Source organism: Hipposideros armiger, unplaced genomic scaffold (assembly GCF_001890085.2).
Source record: "Hipposideros armiger isolate ML-2016 unplaced genomic scaffold, ASM189008v1 scaffold_513, whole genome shotgun sequence".
NCBI classification, from domain to species: Eukaryota; Metazoa; Chordata; class Mammalia; order Chiroptera; family Hipposideridae; genus Hipposideros; species Hipposideros armiger.
This window is the reverse complement of record NW_017731863.1, coordinates 1,038,074-1,046,879: the sequence shown is the minus strand read 5'-3', so window position 1 is coordinate 1,046,879 and position 8,806 is coordinate 1,038,074. Positions and strand designations below refer to the sequence as shown.

Genomic DNA, 8,806 nt, shown 5'->3' with positions numbered 1-8,806 from the left:
AAATACTAAAAATTTATCACTTCCTAATTATTTGACAAAATTTGACTATTATCTGTGTGTCTTGAGATGATCTGCATCTACTGTATCTGTATGGTGGAAATACTATATAACGATGCTCATATGGGTATGTGCCTCTCTTCCCACCTCTGTATTCAGTGACATCACATTGGTAACTTGAAATTGGCCATTGTGGGAGTATTTCCACCATAGAAAACAGCAAATGACACAAATCAGGACTTAATTTTTTGTTTCATTGATTGTCTAGACTAGAATTAAGAAAATAGTGGTAAAGATGTTACAAGTTAATACAAGTTAAGATAATACAAGTTACACCTAAAAGTTTGTCATTGTGAACATGACAAAACATTGAGGAAGTACTCTTCCAGTATTTGAAATTACTATGCAGCTCAGCACAGAAGTCACCCACATCGCTGACGAGCCAGTGAAGCTCCAGGCCACATCTTCAGTGCTTTCTTGTCATCTTCCTTGTCAGCCAGCATTCATGGAACTACACTTGGGAAGCTGATGGTTGAACATTTACCAGCATCTGTTTTCTCACACCCTCAGCAATACAGTGCTATCAAATGCTTTGTATTTTGCCATACCATCATTGTTAATGTTGTTAATAATGTATCTAGGATTCTTTAAAGTGAAAGTTAGCTAATAGAATGTATTAATTATTACATTTCATAATAATCATGGTTCTATTTTAAATGATAGCCTCTAAGTGATTTTTCTGAGAGACCGTTATATTATCCTTGGACATAAAATGTAGGAAGCCGCCTTTCTCAGGTCATGCCGTAGCATTAGAACTGGTGGTTGAAAAGAATGTTTTCAGATAGCCTATCTGGGAAGTAGAAGGGCACAGCACTGTTTCCTAGATTTCTGTTAAGAATGGAATAGGTGAGATTAAGTAATTAATATTTTGACTCTTCCACGTCAAAAGCAATATGGGAGTATTTTTCCAGTAGACACTGGAAAAAGTGAAAGAGAAATGTCTGTTTACAAAGACATATGCATATAAATGAAATGATTACATGGCAGTACTTGACAACTGTGTACTGGAGTCCCTTTGCTGAGCTCCGTGCTGTGGAGCTCCCCTGGGATCTTGGAGGAGAGATCCAGGCAAGGCAGAACTGTTTCTGCTAAGTGCAGGCAGAACCGCTGTGAAGGACCTAAGGGGTTTTGAGCACAGCCTCCGCTTAATCCACACATGGTTATACGCTGAAGCTTGAGCAGCAAACTGTGCATTCATATAACTTAACTTCCTTGACATCTCCCCCTTTCCCACTCCCTTTTCCACTTCAAGAAGAAATGAGGTCTCTTGTATGTATATAACTGATTCTCAGTCCCTAAGCCTGGGCTGGAAGAAAGTGCATAAAGATTAAGACCTAACCGGTCACATTTCCTCATCCACATTGCTTGTGGGCGGTTGTCAATCCCACCATAAACAGGTCCTAGTAATTGACATAAAAAATATCCTATATGCTCTAAATTCACAGGAGTCAGACTTAGTCTTTGACTCCTAGCTCACTGCTCAGTAGCTCCGTGACATTAGGAAGTGACTTGACCTTTTGACCTTCGTTTTCCTCATCTATAAAATGGAGATAATATAGTTCCAATCTCATAGGGTGATTGTGAGAAAATCAGACAATCCATATAAGGCGCACAGCCAGTGCTTGACATGAACATGCTGTTACTCAAGATGGATTGTCTGTTATTTTTTATAGAAATATATATTGTAAATTGTATGCACCTGGGTTAAGCAGTAGAAATTCAGACATTCACAATAGATGTTTCTGTTACCTTTATGAAATCCTGAGTTGAAGAACTCCACCAGGCATTCCTATTCAGAGAGCATTGGTGAAGTAGATCTTGACTGAACAGAGCAGGTGAAAGGAGAAAAACAGTCCCCTTCACAACCACTATAGTGAGCTTTATTTCTGTCTGGGATGGCGACATGATACATTCAAGTTGATCCACACTCAGTTTTAAGTAACTATTTATTTTGCTCAACAAAATTAGAGCTCATGTGCATCTGTTATACATCCAGGCCCTATTTAATCTCCTAGGAAATTTACTAAATGACACCCTGGTATCCTAGAAGAGCTTACTCAACTTAATTCATTAGGCTCTTTATTTGCATAGAGTAGATTCAACATTCTGGTTCTTTCTGATTCTGCGTTGGAATCTAGCTGACCTGGGAGCTGGCTGTGCATTAAAACATTGGAACACTTCTTTTGCCCACAGTTAAACTATATATAAAAAGTGGAAAAGAGTCTTGCTACGAAAGCCTAATATGGCTTCAAATATATTTAATTCATGGCAGAGATATTCTCTCTCCCTCCTCCCCTCGTATTTTAAGTAGCAAAGCAACTGAACCTGATTAGAAGACTGATCTGTGAAACATAGATTCTGTTCAGATGCAGGACTATTTCTTGAGAAGTGATTATCTGCAAGGCACTGTGCTGGGCGGTGTAGATAATAAGACAAAGAAGGTAATGTCATTGCTCTCAGGAAGTCACTATCTAAGGGAACAGACAAATAAGTGCAGCACAGACAGCAATAAAATGTGGTAAGTGCTATACGTATGCCAAAAAAATGTAGAAACTCTGAGGAAGTGACTAATTGCACCAGGGTGGCGGGGAGGAAGATACTAAGGGAGACTTTGCAGAAGTGACATTTCAATTGGATCTTAGAGGATCTCAGAGGATCTCCAGGATTTTCAGAGGCAGAGAGTGGAGAAATAAAGAAACAACATGAGTAGAGAAGCTCAGTGTTAGGAGATGAAGCGCAAAAGATTTGCTAAAACCTGGTTTTGAAGGGTGTGGGCTTTACCCTGAAAACGACAGTGAAAATGGAAGATTCTCAGTTGGGGCAGTGACCTGAACAGGTTTGGTTTTGAGAAGGTCATTGCCGAAGCACTGATTGAAAGTGAGAAAGCTAGGCAATAAGCTTGCCAAGACTGCTTGTGGCCAGAGAATAAGCTAGCATGATAGCTCTGGAGAACGTCTGATGGTGAGCTACAGAAGAGAAACAAGTGAAGGAGGCTTGTAAGAAGTGATCTTCAGAATCAAGAGTATCATGAGACAAGTATAAGGAAGCCAAGAGAGAGTGGGGCAAGGAAGAGGAGTTGATCAGCAGTGTCAATCACTATACATAGTTCTAGTGGGAAAGAAACTAAAAAGAACTTATTGGATTGGGCAGATAGGCTATTTTTAGTGACTCTTTTGATACCAGTTTCAATAAAATGAGCAGAATGAAAACCAGATACTGTGTCAGACATGGAAAAATTTGTAATGTACAGGAAATTTAAAGATAGGCAGGAGCTGATGTTGCCTCACTCAAGAAGGGTAGCATTTAAGAGCAACTGATAGAAATCATGAGAAATAGGAACCAAAAAAGTCTAATGCCAAAAACCAGACAGACAAGAAACATTTGCAGAATGATGTCATCCTGCCTTCTTGGATGATATCACTTTGTTCCTTAGATGTTTCACCCAGACTGCATGAGTCAACATCTATATTTGGGCATAAGGAGAACTACCTTTTGTGTTATATGCCAGTTCAGAAGTCTGCCTGTGCTAGCCTGGTTCAGCTCTGCCAAATTATTTTAGGTTTATGACCTCACCAACAGCCCATGGTGGTTCTTCTGTTTAGTACTCACAGCTTGAATTCCAGCACAGGCACTTTAATGCAATGTAATCTTTGTTGAGTTTTTCCCCCTTTGCATTTGGAAGACACTAGATTTATATTTACAAGTGCATTCAGAGCTGATATAAAAAAGGCTAAAGTGGAAATGTCAGAAGCAACCATAAATAGGTCCAAGAGATTATGTGGATTACTAGGCATGACTAGAATAATAGTAATGGCTTCCATTATTTAAGGTCCTAGTGTTTGCCAATTTTCAAAGACTGTTCTCAGTATAGTCCAAAAATTTAGATATGGTTTCCAGCTGGAAAAAAAAATTAACTTGCATACATTCACTTAAGCAGCAAATCAAAGAGCAGGGACTCAAAGCCAGACCTGATACCAAAGCTCATGGTCTTTTGCCACACTATGCTCTCTTCTCCAAAATATTATGGTGTCCATAATTGCAAAAGAAAAGTGAATCAAGTCATATCAGGTATGTTCACAAGCGACGGCCTAGACATTTATTCCAGAAACTCTTATAAGATAGATGTAAATTACTCATGTAACTTTTAGTTGGTAAATATAACAGATGAAGAATGGTTGACCAAACTTGATAGTGACTATCTTTGATGGGAGATTAGAGGAGAAGGTGAGAAAAGAAAGAAGACAGGAACATTATACAACAGGAATTATGCTTGAAAGGAAATTCAAAATTAAAGAAGAGTTGGAGATGGATTCTTATAAGGTCTTGAGGCAGCATGACTTTTCTGAAATTTGGAACTGTAGTGATTCTTCCTTTGGTGAAATTATGAGATCAGTCATCAGAATTTTATTTCTTTTATGCTAAATTCATTGCTATGACCAGCAAGCAAATATGCAATACTTATTTAGGAAAGAAAAGGAAACTAACATTTAGCCATGATAACCCAGTGCCTGGTGCATAGTAGTTGCTCAGTAAATGTGAATGTATGAATGTCTGCTTTGCCCCAGACACTGTGTGTTTTTGGGCCGTGGTATAGAATTTAAATAGAAGTTAAGGAGAGGGACATCGAGTACTGATTTGGGTTTTTCATGCTGAGTTATCAAGTGTCTGATATGTGATACTATTATGGGTTATTTACAAATGAGGCATACCAATCAAAAAAGTATTTGGGTTGAATAATACTGTATGTCAACTATAATTATATATACATATAACCTCGGGACATGGAGTAGAGTCAATGGAATTGTAATAGATAAGCATGATATCGGGGGTGGGAGGGCAGTGAATGGGGGAAGGGGGGTTGTTATTTTGTGAGGGTGAAAAGGGTAACTATTGCATTGTTCTGTACACCTGAAACTAACAATAAAAATAAATTTAAAAAAAAATATTTGGGGCTTTTTGGAGGCTATTTCTCTTGGAGCACAGCAACTCTGACCCTGCTGTAGCAACTCCAGTCACAAGGGACAAATGACAGCAGAGTCGGGTGCTTGTAGCCTGTAGCATTTGCCCATACTCACGATGAGTTTGCCCCTCAATCCCAAATTTCCTCAGTGATTTAACAGGAAAGCTAGTAATGGTGAAATTTAATTGGGGAATGGAATACAAAGTCTACCTGGTATCTGTAGATGGCTATATGACATGCAGCTTGCAAACACAGAATACATAGATGGAGCATTGTGTGGACATCTGGGTGAAGTTTTAATAAGGTATAATAATGTCCTTTATATCAAGGGTGTTGAAGAAGAGAAATATGGGGAAATGAGAGAATAGCATCTTTTGTGGAGAATTTTTTATATATATTTCTAAACAGTAGAAGTTTGTTTTTCAACTTAAAAAAGTTATTCTGGGGATGTCATAGGAACATCAATGTCTTGTAGATTTGTTGTGTCCCCCCCTTGCCAAAATTATGTCTACTCAGAACCTATGAATATGACATTATTTGGAATAGAGTTTTTGCAGATGTAATCAAGTTAAGATGAAGTCATATTGGATTAGGGTAGGTCCTAAATCCAATGACTGGTGTCTTTATAACTGGAAAGAAATTTGGACACAGAGACACAGAAGAAATACAGGGAAGCAGGCCATGTGCAGACTGAGACACAGATTGAAATTAGGCTCCCCCAGTGAAGGGACACCAAGGATTGCTGGCAACCACCAGGAGCTATGAAGAGGCAAAGAAGGATCCTCCCCTAGAGTGGAGGGAACACGACCCTGCCAACACCTTCATTTGGGACTTCGAGCCTCCAGAGCTGTGAGAGAGTATCCCAGTTTGTGATCATTTGTTATGGCAGCTGCCTGCTTGCTGAAATCCAAGGCTCTAACATCGCTCCTGGCTCCAACCAGAAGAAGTGAGGGGAGAAATAAATCAGTGCACATCAGTGGAATCTCGCTCAGATTATTTCCCATTCCTACGGCCTCTGAAGAAGGCGTTTTGGCAAATATTATGTAGGAACATTCTACGTGTTTCTCAACCCCTCCTTGTCAGACCCGGAGAGGAGTGGTTTACCTTTATAGGCCCCCTGCTCAGAGAGACTCCCCTGGGCACCAGATCTACAGTAGCCCCCCCAGGCACTCTCTAGCACATTACTGGGTTATGAATTCTTCATAGCAATATCTACGATTATCTTGTTCACTCTTTTTTTATTGGGTGAATTGCCCCTCCACCCCACCCCACCCCCACCAAAATGTAAGGTCCACGAGAGCAGATCTTGTCTCTTTGGTTCATGGCCAGATCTAAAGTTCCCAGAACAATGCCTGAAACATAGCAAGTGTTCCAAAATTTGTATCGACTGGCTGAATGAATAACATGGCCAAACATAATAATGTCAATTTCCAACTAATAGTGGAGATTCTCACTCAAGAGAGAAATTCTACGTCTCTCCAAGAAAGGGAAAACAATAATGGGGCTGGGGAGTGGTTACATTAATAGGCTATAAAATGCGGACTCAGAAAGATTGCTTATTACCAACATGTGACTAGAGCTGATTCTGAAGAATCTCCTTCCTCCTAAAAGTGAAGAGTAGACCCTACAGACATCCAACTGTACTTTGATCTAAGGCAACAGGATGAAAGGAATCTTAGTTTAAAGCTTATTGTTCTCTAAAATATCAAGCATGTGAAAATTGGCAAATGATGTACTAAATAATGCAAATAATTAAAATGAATTATTAACATTCAGACCTGATCTGATGTTGAATTTAGTATTGCTTAGGACTTTTATCGCTCTCTTTTTTTTTTTTTTTTTAATGAGTCAGAATTTTAAAAGCAATTCTGAATAGAAGGAAGTTTTTATCCTACTAGTATCTTACAGCATGGAATATCTTATCAGCTCTTAGAGCTCTGTACACTGGAGTGCTTCAAAAAGACAGAAATAAGATGGTTGGCAACCCTAGTTGACATGGCTGGATGCATTAGGGAGATTACCTTTTATAAAGAAGTCCATTCACAGACTTAGAAAACACAGTCAATCCCCACCAGACATGAATAAGATATGTTCAGAGGCACATGAACCTTCACATGTCTTTGTATTTTGCTCTGATAAATTCCTGCTTATGGCACCAAGAGCAACTTGGTATTTTTTTCTGGACAAGTCTTATAAAAAAATGTATTTTTCTAATGAAAAATGATTATTGCTGGAAAACCACATACATCAAATATGTATATTTTTCCACAGCATTTTTTTAATATTGAGAAACCATCCTAACTAATCACTAAGGTATATTATCAAAAATTAAACAAGGGAATATCAAAGTATGAAGAAATTAAGTGAAAGAAAGCAATACAATTAACAAAAGAGGAAAAGTCACAAAGACTGACTTTAGTCAACATTTCTTTTATCTAATGACATATAATAAACCATCTTAAAACTTTGTATCTTAAAGCAATAACAATTATTTATTTGCTTATGATTTTGCAATCTGGTTAGGACTTGGTAGACATAGCTCCTTCTCTCTGTTCCATTTGGTGTCATCTGGGTGGCTCAACTGCTCCTGGAGGATGGAGGGCCCACTTTCAAGATTGTTTCTTCACATGGCTGGCAAGTTGGTCCTGAATGTTGTCTGCAGCTAGCTAAGGCTGTCAACCAAGGGTGATGAGCATCTTCCACGTGGATTTCCTATGGCTGTTTGGTCCAGACATTGCACTAAGACAGTCACGGATATTCATTCAAAGTTGAGTAAGACATGGTTTTTACTTTCAAATAGTTGGCAACCTAGTGGGGTGGGGCAGATGCATTAAAAAACAACAACAACAATGTGCAATAATAGAGGAAAACTTGGAGTTCAGAGGAAACACAGAAAAGGAATGCTTTGCCTAACCTTGGCTGGGGAGGTGGGGGTCAGTAGACATTTCCTAGCGGGTGTAATGGCTGAGTCTCAAAATGATGACATAGAACTAGCCAGAAGAAGAGAGTGTGGGAGGCAGACAGGGGCATTTCACATAGAGATAGCTCCTTAGCAAAAGCACTGATTCCAGAAACAGCATGATGCAGGAGGGGACTTAAAGCTGTTCGTTGTAAAGGGAGAGGAGAGAGTACCTGAAGATAAGATGGAGTAGTTTGGTTTCTATTCTGTGGATGAGAAAATGTAAACACATACAAAAAGGGCTGCCACTCTTTCTTCCTTTACCAACAGCAGAGACGATGGGAGACATCAAGATTTATGGAGTGGGCAATGGGAGAGGAACTTCTAAAGGTGGCCAAGAAGAAATGGTTAGAAAGGTTTAAGGAGTATCAGGAAAGTATGGTGTCACTAAAGCTAAGGGTTGAAAATTTCAGGAAGGGAGAAGTAGCTCCCAGCATTTCATTCAGCAAAAGAGCCACTAAAATAAAGACAAAGAGTGATCGCTGGATTTCTCAATAGAAAGTCATTGATCACTCTTGCAAACCATGTTTTAATGGAATGGTTGGGACAGAGCTATGTTGCAACCATGAACTGAATGAGAGGTTGAAGGAGCAAAGGCTTCCAGCAGGTATAGATGACTCCCAAAAGTCTGGAGAGAGACTGTAGAAGAGATAGGGGAGGGTCAGGGTTAAGAGAAGGTTTTGTGGGGCCGGCCGAGTGGCGCGATGGTTAAGAACTCGCTTGGGATGCCAGAGGACCCCGGTTCGGATCCCACATGAGGGCCAGTGAACACTGCCCTCCACAGCTAAGATGCTGAACAACAGCTCAACCTGGAGCTGGGCTGCCGTGAG

General features: G+C 39.6%; 1 pseudogene; it reads left to right on the top strand.

Annotated features, from left to right (window-relative positions):
* Window positions 1–5,133: 5,133 nt before the first annotated feature.
* On the top strand, window positions 5,134–5,385 carry LOC109396307 (small nuclear ribonucleoprotein F-like; annotated as a pseudogene).
* The last annotated feature ends 3,421 nt before the right edge of the window (window positions 5,386–8,806 follow it).